Here is a 21,356-nt window from a genome sequence, read left to right as displayed (position 1 = left end):
GGATAGGCTGGTGTTCAAGGGATAGGCTGGTGTTCATGGGATAGGCTGTTGTTCATGGGATAGGCTGGTGTTCAAGGGATAGGCTGTTGTTCATGGGATAGGCTGGTGTTCAAGGGATAGGCTGGTGTTCATGGGATAGGCTGTTGTTCAAGGGATAGGCTGTTGTTCATGGGATAGGCTGGTGTTCAAGGGATAGGCTGGTGTTCAAGGGATAGGCTGGTGTTCATGGGATAGGCTGTTGTTCATGGGATAGGCTGGTGTTCAAGGGATAGGCTGGTGTTCATGGGATAGGCTGTTGTTCAAGGGATAGGCTGGTGTTCATGGGATAGGCTGGTGTTCAAGGGATAGGCTGGTGTTCAAGGGATAGGCTGGTGTTCATGGGATAGGCTGTTGTTCAAGGGATAGGCTGGTGTTCATGGGATAGGCTGGTGTTCAAGGGATAGGCTGTTGTTCAAGGGATAGGCTGGTGTTCAAGGGATAGGCTGGTGTTCACGGGACTAGAGAAATGTGTAAGATGAAATAAGTTTGCTAATATGGGTGATTGTTAATGGGACAATTGATGGCTACAGCAATCAAACTAGTAGTAGTAGTTTAAAGGATAATACATAAACTGTGGTTCACATTAATGTTATAAACTGTAGTTCACATTAATGTTGTAAACTGTAGTTCATATTAATGTTATAAACTGTAGTTCACATTAATGTTATAAACTGTAGTTCATATTAATGTTATAAACTGTAGTTCACATTAATGTTATAAACTGTAGTTCACATTAATGTTATAAACTGTAGTTCATATTAATGTTATAAACTGTAGTTCACATTAATGTTATAAACTGTAGTTCACATTAATGTTATAAACTGTAGTTCATATTAATGTTGTAAACTGTAGTTCATATTAATGTTATAAACTGTAGTTCATATTAATGTTATAAACTGTAGTTCACATTAATGTTATAAACTGTAGTTCACATTAATGTTATAAACTGTAGTTCATATTAATGTTATAAACTGTAGTTCACATTAATGTTATAAACTGTAGTTCACATTAATGTTATAAACTGTAGTTCACATTAATGTTATAAACTGTAGTTCACATTAATGTTGTAAACTGTAGTTCATATTAATGTTATAAACTGTAGTTCATATTAATGTTATAAACTGTAGTTCACATTAATGTTATAAACTGTAGTTCACATTAATGTTATAAACTGTAGTTCACATTAATGTTATAAACTGTAGTTCACATTAATGTTATAAACTGTAGTTCACATTAATGTTATAAACTGTAGTTCACATTAATGTTGTAAACTGTAGTTCATATTAATGTTATAAACTGTAGTTCATATTAATGTTATAAACTGTAGTTCATATTAATGTTATAAACTGTAGTTCATATTAATGTTATAAACTGTAGTTCACATTAATGTTATAAACTGTAGTTCACATTAATGTTGTAAACTGTAGTTCATATTAATGTTATAAACTGTAGTTCACATTAATGTTATAAACTGTAGTTCACATTAATGTTGTAAACTGTAGTTCATATTAATGTTATAAACTGTAGTTCACATTAATGTTATAAACTGTAGTTCACATTAATGTTGTAAACTGTAGTTCATATTAATGTTATAAACTGTAGTTCACATTAATGTTATAAACTGTAGTTCACATTAATGTTATAAACTGTAGTTCACATGAATGTTATAAACTGTAGTTCATATTAATGTTATAAACTGTAGTTCATATTAATGTTATAAACTGTAGTTCATATTAATGTTATAAACTGTAGTTCATATTAATGTTATAAACTGTAGTTCATATTAATGTTATAAACTGTAGTTCACATTAATGTTATAAACTGTGGTTCACATTAATGTTATAAACTGTGGTTCACATTAATGTTATAAACTGTAGTTCACATTAATGTTATAAACTGTAGTTCACATTAATGTTATAAACTGTAGTTCACATTAATGTTATAAACTGTAGTTCATATTAATGTTATAAACTGTAGTTCATATTAATGTTATAAACTGTAGTTCATATTAATGTTATAAACTGTAGTTCATATTAATGTTATAAACTGTAGTTCACATTAATGTTATAAACTGTAGTTCACATTAATGTTGTAAACTGTAGTTCATATTAATGTTATAAACTGTAGTTCACATTAATGTTATAAACTGTAGTTCACATTAATGTTATAAACTGTAGTTCACATTAATGTTATAAACTGTAGTTCATATTAATGTTGTAAACTGTAGTTCACATTAATGTTATAAACTGTAGTTCACATTAATGTTATAAACTGTAGTTCATATTAATGTTATAAACTGTAGTTCACATTAATGTTATAAACTGTAGTTCACATTAATGTTGTAAACTGTAGTTCACATTAATGTTGTAAACTGTAGTTCACATTAATGTTATAAACTGTAGTTCACATTAATGTTATAAACTGTAGTTCATATTAATGTTGTAAACTGTAGTTCATATTAATGTTATAAACTGTAGTTCACATTAATGTTATAAACTGTAGTTCATATTAATGTTATAAACTGTAGTTCATATTAATGTTATAAACTGTAGTTCACATTAATGTTATAAACTGTAGTTCACATTAATGTTATAAACTGTAGTTCATATTAATGTTATAAACTGTAGTTCACATTAATGTTATAAACTGTTTCATTAATGTTATAAACTGTAGTTCACATTAATGTTATAAACTGTAGTTCACATTAATGTTATAAACTGTAGTTCACATTAATGTTATAAACTGTAGTTCATATTAATGTTATAAACTGTAGTTCATATTAATGTTATAAACTGTATTCATATTAATGTTATAAACTGTAGTTCACATTAATGTTATAAACTGTAGTTCACATTAATGTTATAAACTGTAGTTCATATTAATGTTATAAACTGTAGTTCATATTAATGTTATAAACTGTATAATGTTATGTTATAAACTGTAGTTCACATTAATGTTATAAACTGTAGTTCACATTAATGTTATAAACTGTAGTTCACATTAATGTTATAAACTGTAGTTCAGTTATAAACAGTTCATTAATGTTATAAACTGTAGTTCACATTAATGTTATAAACAGTTCATTAATGTTATAAACTGTAGTTCACATTAATGTTATAAACTGTAGTTCATATTAATGTTATAAACTGTAGTTCATATTAATGTTATAAACTGTAGTTCATATTAATGTTATAAACTGTAGTTCATATTAATGTTATAAACTGTAGTTCACATTAATGTTATAAACTGTAGTTCACAGTTATTCACATTAATGTTGTAAACTGTAGTTCATTAATGTTATAAACTGTAGTTCACATTAATGTTATAAACTGTAGTTCACATTAATGTTAAACTGTAGTTCATATTAATGTTATAAAATGTAGTTCACATTAATGTTATAAACTGTAGTTCACATTAATGTTGTAAACTGTAGTTCATATTAATGTTATAAACTGTAGTTCACATTAATGTTATAAACTGTAGTTCACATTAATGTTATAAACTGTAGTTCACATTAATGTTATAAACTGTAGTTCACATTAATGTTATAAACTGTAGTTCACATTAATGTTGTAAACTGTTTCACATTAATGTTATAAACTGTAGTTCACATTAATGTTATAAACTGTAGTTCATATTAATGTTATAAACTGTAGTTATAAACAGTTCATTAATGTTATAAACTGTAGTTCACATTAATGTTGTAAACTGTAGTTCACATTAATGTTATAAACTGTAGTTCATATTAATGTTATAAACTGTAGTTCACATTAATGTTATAAACTGTAGTTCATATTAATGTTATAAACTGTAGTTCATATTAATGTTATAAACTGTAGTTCACATTAATGTTATAAACTGTAGTTCATATTAATGTTATAAACTGTAGTTCATATTAATGTTATAAACTGTAGTTCACATTAATGTTATAAACTGTAGTTCACATTAATGTTATAAACTGTAGTTCACATTAATGTTATAAACTGTAGTTCATATTAATGTTATAAACTGTAGTTCACATTAATGTTATAAACTGTAGTTCACATTAATGTTATAAACTGTAGTTCACATTAATGTTATAAACTGTAGTTCACATTAATGTTATAAACTGTAGTTCACATTAATGTTATAAACTGTAGTTCACATTAATGTTATAAACTGTAGTTCACATTAATGTTATAAACTGTAGTTCATATTAATGTTATAAACTGTAGTTCACATTAATGTTATAAACTGTAGTTCACATTAATGTTATAAACTGTAGTTCATATTAATGTTATAAACTGTAGTTCACATTAATGTTATAAACTGTAGTTCACATTAATGTTATAAACTGTAGTTCACATTAATGTTATAAACTGTAGTTCACATTAATGTTATAAACTGTAGTTCACATTAATGTTGTAAACTGTAGTTCACATTAATGTTATAAACTGTAGTTCACATTAATGTTATAAACTGTAGTTCATATTAATGTTATAAACTGTAGTTCACATTAATGTTATAAACTGTAGTTCACATTAATGTTATAAACTGTAGTTCACATTAATGTTATAAACTGTAGTTCACATTAATGTTATAAACTGTAGTTCACATTAATGTTGTAAACTGTAGTTCACATTAATGTTATAAACTGTAGTTCACATTAATGTTATAAACTGTAGTTCACATTAATGTTATAAACTGTAGTTCATATTAATGTTATAAACTGTAGTTCACATTAATGTTATAAACTGTAGTTCACATTAATGTTATAAACTGTAGTTCACATTAATGTTATAAACTGTAGTTCACATTAATGTTGTAAACTGTAGTTCATATTAATGTTATAAACTGTAGTTCATATTAATGTTATAAACTGTAGTTCACATTAATGTTATAAACTGTAGTTCACATTAATGTTATAAACTGTAGTTCACATTAATGTTATAAACTGTAGTTCACATTAATGTTATAAACTGTAGTTCACATTAATGTTATAAACTGTAGTTCACATTAATGTTGTAAACTGTAGTTCATATTAATGTTATAAACTGTAGTTCATATTAATGTTATAAACTGTAGTTCATATTAATGTTATAAACTGTAGTTCATATTAATGTTATAAACTGTAGTTCACATTAATGTTATAAACTGTAGTTCACATTAATGTTGTAAACTGTAGTTCATATTAATGTTATAAACTGTAGTTCACATTAATGTTATAAACTGTAGTTCACATTAATGTTGTAAACTGTAGTTCATATTAATGTTATAAACTGTAGTTCACATTAATGTTATAAACTGTAGTTCACATTAATGTTGTAAACTGTAGTTCATATTAATGTTATAAACTGTAGTTCACATTAATGTTATAAACTGTAGTTCACATTAATGTTATAAACTGTAGTTCACATTAATGTTATAAACTGTAGTTCATATTAATGTTATAAACTGTAGTTCACATTAATGTTATAAACTGTAGTTCACATTAATGTTATAAACTGTAGTTCACATTAATGTTATAAACTGTAGTTCACATTAATGTTGTAAACTGTAGCTCATATTAATGTTATAAACTGTAGTTCACATTAATGTTATAAACTGTAGTTCACATTAATGTTATAAACTGTAGTTCACATTAATGTTATAAACTGTAGTTCACATTAATGTTATAAACTGTAGTTCACATTAATGTTATAAACTGTAGTTCATATTAATGTTATAAACTGTAGTTCATATTAATGTTATAAACTGTAGTTCATATTAATGTTATAAACTGTAGTTCATATTAATGTTATAAACTGTAGTTCACATTAATGTTATAAACTGTAGTTCACATTAATGTTGTAAACTGTAGTTCATATTAATGTTATAAACTGTAGTTCACATTAATGTTATAAACTGTAGTTCACATTAATGTTGTAAACTGTAGTTCATATTAATGTTATAAAATGTAGTTCACATTAATGTTATAAACTGTAGTTCACATTAATGTTGTAAACTGTAGTTCATATTAATGTTATAAACTGTAGTTCACATTAATGTTATAAACTGTAGTTCACATTAATGTTATAAACTGTAGTTCACATTAATGTTATAAACTGTAGTTCACATTAATGTTATAAACTGTAGTTCACATTAATGTTGTAAACTGTAGTTCACATTAATTTTATAAACTGTAGTTTACATTAATGTTGTAAACTGTAGTTCATATTAATGTTATAAACTGTAGTTCACATTAATGTTATAAACTGTAGTTCACATTAATGTTATAAACTGTAGTTCACATTAATGTTATAAACTGTAGTTCACATTAATGTTATAAACTGTAGTTCACATTAATGTTATAAACTGTAGTTCACATTAATGTTATAAACTGTAGTTCACATTAATGTTGTAAACTGTAGTTCACATTAATGTTATAAACTGTAGTTCACATTAATGTTATAAACTGTAGTTCACATTAATGTTGTAAACTGTAGTTCACATTAATGTTGTAAACTGTAGTTCACATTAATGTTGTAAACTGTAGTTCACATTAATGTTATAAACTGTAGTTCACATTAATGTTATAAACTGTAGTTCATATTAATGTTATAAACTGTAGTTCACATTAATGTTATAAACTGTAGTTCACATTAATGTTATAAACTGTAGTTCACATTAATGTTATAAACTGTAGTTCACATGAATGTTATAAACTGTAGTTCACATTAATGTTGTAAACTGTGGTGCACTTTAATGTTATGAAGTTATCGTTCTATTTATTGTTATTATTGTTGTCATTGCGATGACAGACTTTTTGTCCATATAGCCCATGTCTAATTACGGGCTCATCCTCATCAGACCTATGTCACTAGATTAATCACATTTGTTCTAGGATCTGTTCATTCCACCATAATATGCTACCTGGAGAGTTCTGCTTTGAAGTGCCGTGTGCTATTAGTCCTGCTACTGGTAGAGCTGCCTGTTGTCTAGACTTCAAATTCCATCACATTGTAGAAGAAAAGTTTTGTAGCTTTAATGCAGAGGAAGTGCGTAGAACACTTAGGTGAATATTGACCGAACTTATAACACGGCTGTCTTCGTATGAGCCGTTTCTGAGCTTTAGGGCTGGCAGAGAGCGTGGTCATTATGTATGGCTGGTGACATCACCTAAAGGTGCTAACCACAACATGGATTTCTCATTGAAACCAGATCTGCACCATAAGAAACTGTTCAGTTGCTGCTTATTACCAATACCAACACTCTTCTTCTGTATTAGGGATGAAGGAAAGGTGACACAGAGGAAGTAGATCGTTTCTATCCACCATTCACCCCAAAAGGAAGATTGTAACGAGCATAAAATCAAAGGTTTTGTCTCAATTTCACTTTTTAAAGAGGAAATCTGTAGTTTAAACAACAAAGCAGGCACCCTTCCACTGTTTTTGATAACAGCTGAGAGATGGGGTTGGTGAAATGTAACCCCTCTCATATATGTATCAGAGAGTTATAAATGCAGAGACTGAACATCCATGAAATCAAAGTATAGTTTTAACCATGTTTTGAGGCTATATAGTGTTTGTTTACATGTACACTGTTTGTATTAGTATTTATTAAGGATCCCATGAATTCTTGCCAAGGCAGGAACTACTCTTCCTAGGGTTTATTATGGATCCCCATTAGTTCCTTCCAAGTTGGGAGCCAGGCCCAGTCACTGGGGAGCCAGGCCCAGTCACTGGGGAGCCAGGCCCAGTCACTGGGGAGCCAGGCCCAGTCACTGGGGAGCCAGGCCCAGCCACTGGGGAGCCAGGCCCAGTCACTGGGGAGCCAGGCCCAGTCACTGGGGAGCCAGGCCCAGTCACTGGGGAGCCAGGCCCAGCCACTGGGGAGCCAGGCCCAGTCACTGGGGAGCCAGGCCCAGCCACTGGGGAGCCAGGCACAGTCACTGGGGAGCCAGGCCCAGTCACTGGGGAGCAAGGCCCAGTCACTGGGGAGCCAGGCCCAGTCACTGGGGAGCCAGGCCCAGTCACTGGGGAGCCAGGTCCAGTCAATCAGAATGTATTTCCCCTCAAAAGGGCATTATTACAGACAGAAATAATCAGTACATTTAAATCAAACATTTCCAGTATGTCATCTTCAAACTTGGATTATCGTTGTGTTTTTTTTATGTGCAGTTCCTACTGCCACTACTAGTACCATGGAAACATAGCTGGAAACGTGTGCTCCCTCGTTGTCTCTACAGACCCAAGAGATTATCAAAGATAAAAAATATTCCTTAATATATAACTCACAATAACTCTAGTATATATAACTCACAATAACTCTAGTATATATAACTCACAGTAACTCTAGTATATATAACTCACAATAACTCTAGTATATATAACTCACAGTAACTCTAGTATATATAACTCACAGTAACTCTAGTATATATAACTCACAATAACTCTAGTATATATAACTCACAATAACTCTAGTATATATAACTCACAGTAACTCTAGTATATATAACTCACAATAACTCTAGTATATATAACTCACAGTAACTCTAGTATATATAACTCACAGTAACTCTAGTATATATAACTCACAGTAACTCTAGTATATATAACTCACAATAACTCTAGTATATATAACTCACAATAACTCTAGTATATATAACTCACAATAACTCTAGTATATATAACTCACAATAACTCTAGTATATATAACTCACAATAACTCTAATATATATAACTCACAATAACTCTAGTATATATAACTCACAATAACTCTAGTATATATAACTCACAGTAACTCTATTATATATAACTCACAGTAACTTTAGTATATATAACTCACAATAACTCTAGTATATATAACTCACAATAACTCTAGTATATATAACTCACAGTAACTCTATTATATATAACTCACAATAACTCTAGTATATATAACTCACAGTAACTCTATTATATATAACTCACAATAACTCTATTATATATAACTCACAGTAACTCTAGTATATATAACTCACAATAACTCTAGTATATATAACTCACAATAACTCTAGTATATATAACTCACAATAACTCTAGTATATATAACTCACAGTAACTCTAGTATATATAACTCACAATAACTCTAGTATATATAACTCACAGTAACTCTATTATATATAACTCACAATAACTCTAGTATATATAACTCACAGTAACTCTATTATATATAACTCACAATAACTCTATTATATATAACTCACAGTAACTCTAGTATATATAACTCACAATAACTCTAGTATATATAACTCACAATAACTCTAGTATATATAACTCACAGTAACTCTAGTATATATAACTCACAATAACTCTAGTATATATAACTCACAATAACTCTAGTATATATAACTCACAGTAACTCTATTATATATAACTCACAATAACTCTATTATATATAACTCACAGTAACTCTAGTATATATAACTCACAATAACTCTATTATATATAACTCACAATAACTCTAGTATATATAACTCACAGTAACTCTATTATATATAACTCACAGTAACTTTAGTATATATAACTCACAATAACTCTAGTATATATAACTCACAATAACTCTAGTATATATAACTCACAGTAACTCTATTATATATAACTCACAATAACTCTAGTATATATAACTCACAGTAACTCTATTATATATAACTCACAATAACTCTATTATATATAACTCACAGTAACTCTAGTATATATAACTCACAATAACTCTAGTATATATAACTCACAATAACTCTAGTATATATAACTCACAATAACTCTAGTATATATAACTCACAATAACTCTAGTATATATAACTCACAATAACTCTAGTATATATAACTCACAGTAACTCTAGTATATATAACTCACAGTAACTCTAGTATATATAACTCACAATAACTATAGTATATATAACTCACAATAACTCTAGTATATATAACTCACAATAACTCTAGTATATATAACTCACAATAACTCTAGTATATATAACTCACAGTAACTCTAGTATATATAACTCACAATAACTCTAGTATATATAACTCACAATAACTCTAGTATATATAACTCACAATAACTCTAGTATATATAACTCACAATAACTTTATTCTCCCTAGATAATATTGTACTATTACTTAGTTTGTGTATCAGACATGCTCCCTAAATAAGTAAGTCTCAAAGTAGTTTAAATGTTTTGTATCAGACAAGTTCCTAATATTTTAACTTCAGGGCTATTTAGTGATCTAAAATTAAGCTTCAAAAGATAATATTTAGTTTGAATGTTCTGCCAGGTTGATTGATCTGCCAAAGTTAATAAGTGTGTATTTTTAATCTAAGAGGGCTACTGGATTTAGACAGTTCCATAAAACACACACAATCTCCACCCAGAAAAAAAAAGCTCCTTCCTGTGTTGGTCATTTCTGCTTTAAGTTTCCTTTGGCTCCATCCTGCCGCGACACTGTGGTATCTTATGATGTGGATAAGCACCACTAATCTACGTCTGGTCTGAATTGGATCCCAAGTGGGTGGGTGGAGGGGCGTCGACCCCAGTTATTGCTCTTTCCTCCTCATTTTCACACCCTCAGCACACTATAGGTTCTTTTGTGGTGTTACAAATTAAACAAGCTAACACGTACCACCTGCTAAATTACTGTCCATGGAATTCATTATGAATTCCCTCCATTCATGTGCATATTCCAGCACCTCTAAGGCTCTTAATCCAACACTGGTGGAGGTGTGGGTTTTTGGAACACCTATATGGTACCTTGAAGATCCCTATTAACATAGTGTCTGGGTGCCAGGTAGTAAATACATATTGAAGATCCCTATTAACATAGTGTCTGGGTGCCAGGTAGTAAATACATATCGAAGATCCCTATTAATTAACATAGTGTCTGGGTGCCAGGTAGTAAATACATATCGAAGATCCCTATTAATTAACATAGTGTCTGAGAGCCAGGTAGTAAATACATATCGAAGATCCCTATTAATTAACATAGTGTCTGAGAGCCAGGTAGTAAATACATATCGAAGATCCCTATTAATTAACATAGTGTCTGAGAGCCAGGTAGTAAATACATATCGAAGATCCCTATTAATTAACATAGTGTCTGGGTGCCAGGTAGTAAATACATATCGAAGATCCCTATTAATTAACATAGTGTCTGAGAGCCAGGTAGTAAATACATATTGAAGATCCCTATTAACATAGTGTCTGAGAGCCAGGTAGTAAATACATATTGAAGATCCCTATTAACATAGTGTCTGGGTGCCAGGTAGTAAATACATATCGAAGATCCCTATTAATTAACATAGTGTCTGAGAGCCAGGTAGTAAATACATATTGAAGATCCCTATTAACATAGTGTCTGAGAGCCAGGTAGTAAATACATATTGAAGATCCCTATTAATTAACATAGTGTCTGGGTGCCAGGTAGTAAATACATATTGAAGATCCCTATTAACATAGTGTCTGGGTGCCAGGTAGTAAATACATATTGAAGATCCCTATTAACATAGTGTCTGGGTGCCAGGTAGTAAATACATATTGAAGATCCCTATTAATTAACATAGTGTCTGGGTGCCAGGTAGTAAATACATATTGAAGATCCCTATTAACATAGTGTCTGGGTGCCAGGTAGTAAATACATATTGAAGATCCCTATTAATTAACATAGTGTCTGGGTGCCAGGTAGTAAATACATATTGAAGATCAATATTAATTAACATAGTGTCTGGGTGCCAGGTAGTAAATACATATTGAAGATGCCTATTAATTAACATAGTGTCTGGGTGCCAGGTAGTAAATACATATTGAAGATCCCTATTAACATAGTGTCTGGGTGCCAGGTAGTAAATACATATTGAAGATCCCAATTAACATAGTGTCTCGGTGCCAGGTAGTAAATACATATTGAAGATCCCAATTAACATAGTGTCTAGGTGCCAGGTGATGAATATGTATTGGGCCAGATGGTTGTTTCCTCTCTCTCTCTCTACTGGATCTCTTCCATCCATAGTAACGATCAACACAGTCAGCTACCCAAAATAACTTGGTTCACTATAGTAACTCTGATTATAGCCATACCAGTCTTGTTTTCGTACTGTACATTTAGAGAAAAGTACAGGTATGTCCTCTGAAGCTGAGTTGTGGACCTCTGTAGCTGAGTTGTGGACCTCTGTAGCTGAGTTGTGGACCTCTGTAGCTGAGTTGTGGACCTCTGTAGCTGAGTTGTGGACCTCTGTAGCTGAGTTGTGGACCTCTGTAGCTCAGTTGTGGACCTCTGTAGCTACGTTGTGGACCTCTGCAGCTCAGTTGTGGACCTCTGTAGCTACGTTGTGGACCTCTGTAGCTGAGTTGTGGACCTCTGTAGCTGAGTTGTGGACCTCTGTAGCTGAGTTGTGGACCTCTGTAGCTGAGTTGTGGACCTCTGTAGCTACGTTGTGGACCTCTGTAGCTCAGTTGTGGACCTCTGTAGCTCCGTTGTGGACCTCTGTAGCTCAGTTGTGGACCTCTGTAGCTCAGTTGTGGACCTCTGTATCTCAGTTGGCAGAGCATGGTGCTTGCAACGCCAGGATAGAGGGTGTTCAATTCCCTGGACCATGACTGCAAGCCGCTTTGGATAAAAACGTCTGCTAAAAATCTTCAGGACAATGGATTGAGTTAAATCACATTTGTTCTTCTGTGAGCTCATTTCATTGAGACAGAGCCAGTTGGCCTTAAAATTATTAATTCAATATCTTGCTGTATGTTTTATTTTGATTGGTTCTGAAGAGGGGAAACATCACACACACTAAGTTTAGTGTACAAGTCACATATTCCTCCTTTAATAGGATGTACATGTAATTTAGTGTTGTGATTTTTCAGCAGACAGTCAGAAGGTGGCGTAAGGGGTTTATTCATCATAGATGTGTAAGTATATCTCCAGTTTTAAGAGACGTACTGTATACCGCACACTAACAATAGAGTGCGGGACATTCACTCCTGCAACATTGACTCTTTGGCCTGTGCGTAATAGGCATGTAAATCGCACATGTTGGATCTGTTGGATAAAACAGAGGACTTTCACGTTAACATTTAAATGGTAATTCAATCTCTTTTGTTCAGTTTTGCGTAGTGTCCCATTGGTAAACGTTATACTGAGCTGACGTCATCTGAACGCGTAGCTACCCTCCCCCTGCTTGTGAGCTAAAGCAATTAGCCTTTGGAACAAGTGCTGTGGTAAAATAATATGGTGTTACAGTATTTTCTTATTAAAACCATAAACCGTTCTTGAGATCTGATACCTTGGACTATGACTTGGGCCAGTGCGTCAGGGCGAAGGCATTTTGAATATATTATCTGTGCTGTGGAGAATGTGGGCCAGTGCGTCAGGGCGAAGGCATTTTGAATATGTTATCTGTGCTGTGGAGAATGTGGGCCAGTTGGTCTTGTTGGATCTCAGTGGAAGGTGTGTAATCAAATCAAATCAAATCACATTTGCTTGGTCACATGCACCGAATACAACCGGTTTAGACCTTACTGTGAAATGCTTACTTTACAAGCCCTTAATCAACAATGCAGCTGTAGCCCCTGATCCTTGTGGGGGTTATCGATATGAGGCATCCAGCTACGTATGGCTTGGTTTCAGACTGGAGGGATAAGTCCACACAGCCACCAGCACATGAAAAACAGAGGGAGAGTTGTACAGCACGTTGAAACTCTATTCTCATCACACTCATATTGTGATTCACAATTTCCCCGTCTAAGCCATATCACATTTGAATAGGTTGATAAAATGCATGCAATAAGTAGATTTTCTTTTTTAAACCAGGCTATTCCAAAGCTTTGATGGTATCTCAAATCCTCATCATCCATTGGACGCCTGACTTTGACGTGTCTAAACTGAAACCCTGATGGAAGAGCCTTCCCTTCATCATGTCTGGTCAGGTCACCACTCACCAGTGTGTTTTTAGATAGAACTCTAAACATTATCTTTATGAGAGGCTGCACTGTGCCTGGACTCTAATTAGAGCAGGTTTGCCCAGCGCTGACAGACATAATTATTTGTTTGGCTTGTGTGTGATGTCACTGTTGGCTGGGGCCTTCCTGCAGATGCAGCCAGGGGAAAGTTGAGGGGACGGTGTCTGTGTGTTCCAATCGCTGCTGTCAGGAATAGCCCTTTTCCCAGCCGGGCCTCTTATCTTCAGGGTGGACACACCAAGGGAAGCTTCCACACTGATCACTGAGCCTGTCTTCAGGAATGGGAAACAGAAAGGCCATTTTTCTCACGCTGTCCATCAGCTTCCTATATTATATCACCCACCAGTCAGTTAGTGATCTGTTAACCCATTGTCATAACATCGGTTTTGGCAGGTCATGTGTACTATCTCCTCCTGTCTCTACACACAATTGATACTCTGTAATGGAAGAATCTTATCGGACTTGTACAAACACGGTCCAGACTAGTTCAGATATCGGAGAAGTAAACAGATCATTCCTCATATAGGTTGTTGTTTTTCGTTCAGCTGTATCCCCTCTACTTTAGTGACAACAAAAGATGAATAATGTCCATGTATCTCTCTCTGTCATCCTTCTAGGTCCTCCAGGAAAACGGGGAAGGATGGGAAGACGAGGCGACTCTGGTAACCAGTCTCTCTTAGTTCCTTTGTTCCCTCCGTGTGTTGATGTGTATGTTTATGTGAGCCAGAGGGTAGAGTGTATCAAAGTGACCAACAGATGTGAGTGAACTGTACAGTACCTCCCTACAGTCCCTGGTTGCAGACAGCCGGGGGAGATTTGACAGTGTGCAGCTGCTGCAGGCTTCTGAATGACTTTTCACCCTGCCCGTGTTGCCTGCCTGGTGGCCTCACTTCTCTCTCTTTCATCTGAAGGAATCCATCCATTCTCAGGAATAATTATACACAGACTTCTGTATTCTTCTAATCGTTTCAGCGATGCCTACGGACACCGGACTGCAAAGGGCTGTTGTGGAACTACACCATTAAAAAGGGGGGTGTCCACTGCTATAATTGGGTTCTTTCTTATCGCATTCTTAGTGTTCATTTCAATTTGCTTGGAATGTTCTTTGACATTTGTCATATCAGGAATTTTGGCAATTCTGACCTGGTTTTTTTCCCCCTCTGTAGATATGAAACACGATGGCCCTATGAAAGCCTTATCACAGCATCCTTAGCCAGAGTTCACAGGTCATTCATGATATGATAATTGAAACACCTTATTTGAAAATGCGAGAAGAAAAAAATCCACAAATAATCAAGAACACCTTGCTATAGTGTTACAAAATGTCCTTGATGATTTAGCAAGGTTTTAGTGCAGATGTCTGAACTTTCCCCCTAGGAGTGTACTCCTCCCCTATTATAAAGATTAAAGAGTGTGACCTTGAGAAGAAACTAAACTACACTACATCAGATACATACAGACATCCGTAATCTGGACAGTAGCCTGAACTCCCCTTGTGCAGAACAGAGACAGATCTCATCCATAATGTATAGTGGTGGGTGGCGTTGGAGACAAATAACAAGGGTAAATCACAATCTCATCTCATCACTAAATTCTCACGTCATGGCTGGCCCAAGGGGTCTGCCTATATCTGAAATATGTGGCTTCTACATGTCAGTTCGGCCCTTGACAGTGCAGAACACACATGCAACTTACCTAGGGGGATGGGGAGAATAGTTGCCTCTTTTTCTGTGCAGGGGATTGAGTAGGGCTACTCCACTGGCTCCAAGCCCCCAGCCCAGTGACATATATCTCCATAAAAAACAGCCTTCTGGCTTCTGTCTGCTGAGATGACTCCACTCCACTCCACTCCTCTCCACTCCACTCCACTCCACTCCACTCCACTCCACTCCACTCCACTCCTCTCCTCTCCTCTCCTCTCCTCTCCTCTCCTCTCCTCTCCTCTCCTCTCCTCTCCTCTCCTCTCCACTCCACTCCACTCCCTCCACTCCACTCCTCCTCTCCTCTCCTCTCCACTCCACTCCACTCCACTCCTCTCCTCTCCACTCCACTCCTCTCCACTCCACTCCTCTCCTCTCCACTCCACTCCACTCCACTCCTCTCCTCTCCACTCCACTCCACTCCACTCCACTCCTCTCCTCTCCACCCACCCTCCACTCCCTCCACTCCACTCCTCTCCACTCCACTCCTCTCCTCTCCACTCCACTCCACTCCACTCCTCTCCTCTCCACTCCACTCCACTCCACTCCTCTCCTCTCCTCTCCACTCCACTCCACTCCACTCCACTCCACTCCTCTCCACTCCACTCCACTCCACTCCTGACTCATAAAGGGTCTTCCTGGACCAGCATAGTTCCTCAGTGGCACATTCCATCAGCGACAACAAATGTTTTATGAGCATCATTACTAGTCTGTGGTGACCTAAATGCCAGAACTGGACAGGTACCTGACACTCTCAGCACACAGGGGGACAAACATCTACCTGGAGGTGACAGTATTACCTCCCAAATATGCCCCCCTAGACACAACTATGACAAAACAACCAACAAAAACTTGTCACAACTCCTGTAGCTCTGTCGCACGCTGGGTCTGTACATAGTCAATGGTAGTCTTCGAGAAGACTTCTATGGTAGGTACACCTACAGCTCATCCCATGGCAGTAGTACTGTAGATTACTTTATCACTGACCTCAACCCAGAGTCTTTCAGAGCGTTTACAGTCAGCCCACTGACACCCCTTTCAAATCACAACAAAATCACAGTCTACCTAAGCAATACTCAATCATGAGGCATCAAAGCCAAGGGAACTGAACAATATTAAGAATAGCTATAGCTGGAAGGAAAGTAGTGTAGAAACCTACCAAAAAACAATTAGGCGACAACAAATTAAAACCTTTTTAGACAACTTCCTTGACAAAACATTTCACTGTAATAGTGAAGGTGTAAACTTGACAGTAGAAAGCCTAAACATTATATTTTACCTTTCAGCTTCCCTATCAAATCTTAAAATGTCAAGCAGACAACCTACGAAAATGGAAAACAATGACAATTGGTTTGATGGAGAATGCAAACAACTAAGAAAGAAATTGAGAAATCTATCCAACCAAAAACAAAGAGGCCCATAAAACCAGAGCCTACGCCTTCACTGTGGTGAATCACTAAAATAATAGAGAAATACACAACAGAAAAAGAAGGAACAGCACGTCTTCTGGGAAAATTGTAACACACTAATAAACAAACAACAACACAAAGAATCGCTAACAGCAGACTTGTTCATTTCCTCAGTGAAAACAATGTACTGAGCAAATGCCAAATGAGCTTTTTTACCAAATTACCGTACAACAGACCACGTATTCACCCTACTCATCCTAATTGACAAAAAAAAAAAAAACAGAACAAAAGCAAAGTCATCTCATGCTTTGTTGATTTCAAAAAAAGCTTTTGACTCAATTTGAGGGTCTGCTATACACATTGATGGAAAGTGGTGTTGGGGGAAAAGCATACAACATTATGAAACCATGTACACAAACAACAAGTGTGCAGTTAACATGGGCAAAAAACACACACATTTCTTTCCACAGGGCCGTGGGGTGCGACAGGGATGCAACTTGAGCGCCACCCTCTTCAACATCGATAACAACGAATTGGCGAGTGCACTAGAACAGTCTGCAGCACCCGGACTCACCCTACTAGAATCTGAAGTCAAATGTCTACTGTCTGCTTTTAATCTGATGCATCTATCCCTAACCAAGGAGGGCCTATCGCAGGTCCAGTTGCCAGGACCACAAATACAAATTCCATCTAGACACTATTGCCCAAGAGCACACAACAAACTATACGTACCGCGACCTAAACATCAGGACCCCAGGTAACTTCCACAAAGCTGTGAATGACCTGAGAGACAAGCCAAGAAGGGCCTTCTACACCATCAAAAGGAACATCAAATTTGACATCCCAATTAGGATCTGGCAAGAAATACCTGAATTAGTTATATAACCCATTGCCCTTTATGGTCGTAATGTCTGGGGTCTGCTCACCAACCAAGAATTCACAAAATGGGACAAACACCAAATTGAGAAAATCCTCTGTGTACAACGTAAAACACCAAATAATGCATGCAGAGCATAATTAGTGTAACGGCGTTCGTCTGTAGAAAGAGAGTCGGACCAAAATGCGGCGTGGTGGTTACTCATGTTCTTTAATGAAAATGAACGATACATGAAATAACATAAATAGCAAAACAACAAACGAAACGCGAAAACCTATACAGCCTATCTTGTGACAACAAACACAGAGACAGGAAGAATCACTCACGAAACACTCACAGAATATGGCTGCCTAAATATGGCTCCCAATCAGAGACAACGATAATCACCTGACTCTGATTGAGAACCGCCTCAGGCAGCCATAGACTACGTAGCCACCCCACAAAACCCCTAAGACAAAAACACACCACAATAACCCATGTCACACCCTGGCCTGACCAAATAAAGAAAGAAAACACAAAATACTAAGACCAAGGCGTGACAGAACCCCCCCCTCCCCTAAGGTGCGGACTCCCGGACGCACCTCAAAACCATAGGGAGGGTCCGGGTGGGCGTCTGTCCATGGTGGCGGCTCCGGCTTGGGACGTGGATCCCACTCCATAAATGTCTTAGTTCCTCCCCCCCGCGTCCTGGGATAGTCCACCCTCGCCGCCGACCATGGCCTAGTAGTCCTCACCCAGAACCCCACTGGACTGAGGGGCAGCTCGTGACTGAGGGGCAGCTCGGGACTGAGGGGCAGCTCGGGACTGAGGGGCAGCTCGGGACTGAGGCAGCTCGGGACTGAGGGGCAGCTCGGGACTGAGGGGAAGCTCGGGACTGAGGGGAAGCTCGGGACTGAGGGGAAGCTCGGGACTGAGGGGCAGCTCAGCACTGAGGGGAAGCCCAGCACTGAGGGGAAGCCCAGCACTGAGAGAAAGCTCAGCACTGAGAGGAAGCTCAGCACTGAGAGGAAGCTCAGGCAGGTGGTTGGCTCCGGCAGATCATGGCTGGCTGGCAGATCTGGAAGAGTCTGGTTGACTGGCAGATCTGGAAGAGTCTGGTTGACTGGCAGATCTGGAAGAGTCTGGTTGACTGGCAGATCTGGAAGAGTCTGGTTGACTGGCAGATCTGGAAGAGTCTGGTTGACTGGCAGATCTGGAAGAGTCTGGCTGACTGGCAGATCTGGAAGAGTCTGGTTGACTGGCAGATCTGGAAGAGTCTGGCTGACTGGCAGATCTGGAAGAGTCTGGTTGACTGGCAGATCTGGAAGAGTCTGGCTGACTGGCAGATCTGGAAGAGTCTGGCTGACTGGCAGATCTGGAAGAGTCTGGTTGACTGGCAGATCTGGAAGAGTCTGGCTGACTGGCAGATCTGGAAGAGTCTGGTTGACTGGCAGATCTGGAAGAGTCTGGCTGACTGGCAGATCTGGAAGAGTCTGGCTGACTGGCAGATCTGGAACACACCACAATAACCCATGTCACACCCTGGCCTGACCAAATAAATAAAGAAAACACAAAGTACTAAGACCAAGGCGTGACAATTAGGCCAATTCCCGCTAATTATAGAAATCAAGAAGACATTCAATTCTACAACCAACTAAAAGGAAACGATTCCCAAACCTAGAGATAAGCCAAAAGATAAGTCCCCTAAGCAAGCTGGTCCAAGGGCTCTGTTCACAAACACAAACATACCTCACAGAGCCCCAGCACAGCAACACAATTAGACCCTACCAAATCATGAGAAAACAAAAAGATAATTACTTGACACATTGGAAAGAATTGACCCCCCAAAAATGAATGCTATGATATTTAGCCCTAAACAGAGAGTACACAGTGGCAGAATACCTGACCACTGTGAATGACCCAAAATTAAGGAAAGTGTTGACTATGTACAGACTCAGTGAGCATAGCCTTGCTATTGAGTTGGGCCGCCATAGACAGACCTGGCTCTCAAGAGAAGACAGGCAATGTGCACACTGCCCACAAAATGAGGTTGAAACTGAGGTTGAGGTTGAAAATGAGGTTGAAATCTTGCTGCTGTGTTGGCGAAGAACAACCATAAATGTAAATACAACCCATATTTATGTTTATTTATTTGCTTGAACTATTTACATATCGTTACAGCACTGTATATATATATAGCCATAATATCACATGTGAAATGTCTTTATTCCTTTGGAACTTTTGTGAGTGTAATGTTTACTGTTCATTATTTATTGTTTTTAACACTTTTGTTTATTATCTATTTCACTTTATTTGGCAATGTAAACACGTTTCCCATGCCACTATAGCCATTTGAATTGTATTGAATTGAGAGACAGAGAGACAGAGCGAGAGAGATAGAGAGAGAGACTTTCTTATACTGACCTGAACATACAGTACTATGCCTCTAAGTGTTTCTAATGGACAGGATCAAGCAGGACCATGTCGTACTCATGCGAAAAACTACTCCGCTGTAACTAAAGTACTAATGTCCCATTCAGTAGAAATCATAAGATTAACCCTGGCCTATACGGATAGGGAAACATTGATATGTGTATTACAAATGAAATATGACACGTTTATGCATAAACATGATAGCAATTGAAAGGAAACAGTTTGGAGATGATGGAAAAGTTATTAGACCTGGCAGTTAACCTTGACACATATGACCAAATCCAAACATTACACTGTAGATTTTTTGTGCATTGTACATTTACTGTACCTTTTGCCGCATTTGTTGATAACGGAATCTGTAAACACTGCGGATACAATCAGTAACGTGATAAGACTATTCCTGGAGAATATGGGTTCGGCACACCTTAAGACAAACAACTGACAAGGTGTTGAGTGAGAAGACTAACTGGTGTCTCCAAGTGGCCACACACCTCTCCCAAGTGTTCCTAAGTCATTTCAATGCACTTTTATGACTCAAAGAAGAGTCTTCAACTATAAAGTGCTTTTTTTGAGTTCTTCTAGCTGTGCTCTTGAGGAACTAGAGCAAGCACACTTGCGGTTGTTTTGTTTGGAACACAGCCTTGCATCCCCGCCTTCACACGATTACTGTTGTTGTTTACGCTTTCACATGGCAATTCAGTGAAACAGAACGTCATTTTGGTCCGCATAGAAAAGGGTCATGCATGCATTCAGGTGCATTCAGGTGCATTCAGGTGCATTCAGGTGCATTCAGGTGCGTGTTCCACAGCGAATTTCCTTCACTATAGATAAATATCTCGCGTCTTGTGACGGCCGGCCGCCCAACAACCTGCCCGCTTGACCCTATCCCCTCCTCTCTTCTCCAGACCATTTCCAGAGACCTTCTCCCTTACCTCACCTCGCTCATCAACTCATACCTGACCGCTGGCTACGTC

The 21,356-nt window shown here is 36.6% G+C and overlaps 1 protein-coding gene across 15 annotated transcripts in view; it reads left to right on the top strand.

The window, feature by feature from the left end:
* The window catches only part of LOC118384925 (collagen alpha-1(XXIII) chain-like), a 118,276-nt gene that overhangs the window by 63,044 nt on the left and 33,876 nt on the right, over window positions 1-21,356 (top strand). For all 15 annotated transcript variants that reach the window (XM_052520605.1, XM_052520602.1, XM_052520600.1 and 12 more), the window contains exon 3: window positions 14,602-14,646. The gene's annotated coding sequence lies outside the window, so the exon portion shown is untranslated. The remainder of the gene's footprint in view (window positions 1-14,601; window positions 14,647-21,356) is intronic.

This window comes from Oncorhynchus keta, chromosome 6 (assembly GCF_023373465.1).
Source record: "Oncorhynchus keta strain PuntledgeMale-10-30-2019 chromosome 6, Oket_V2, whole genome shotgun sequence".
NCBI lineage: Eukaryota > Metazoa > Chordata > Actinopteri > Salmoniformes > Salmonidae > Oncorhynchus > Oncorhynchus keta.
This window is presented reverse-complemented; position numbering and strand designations above follow the sequence as displayed.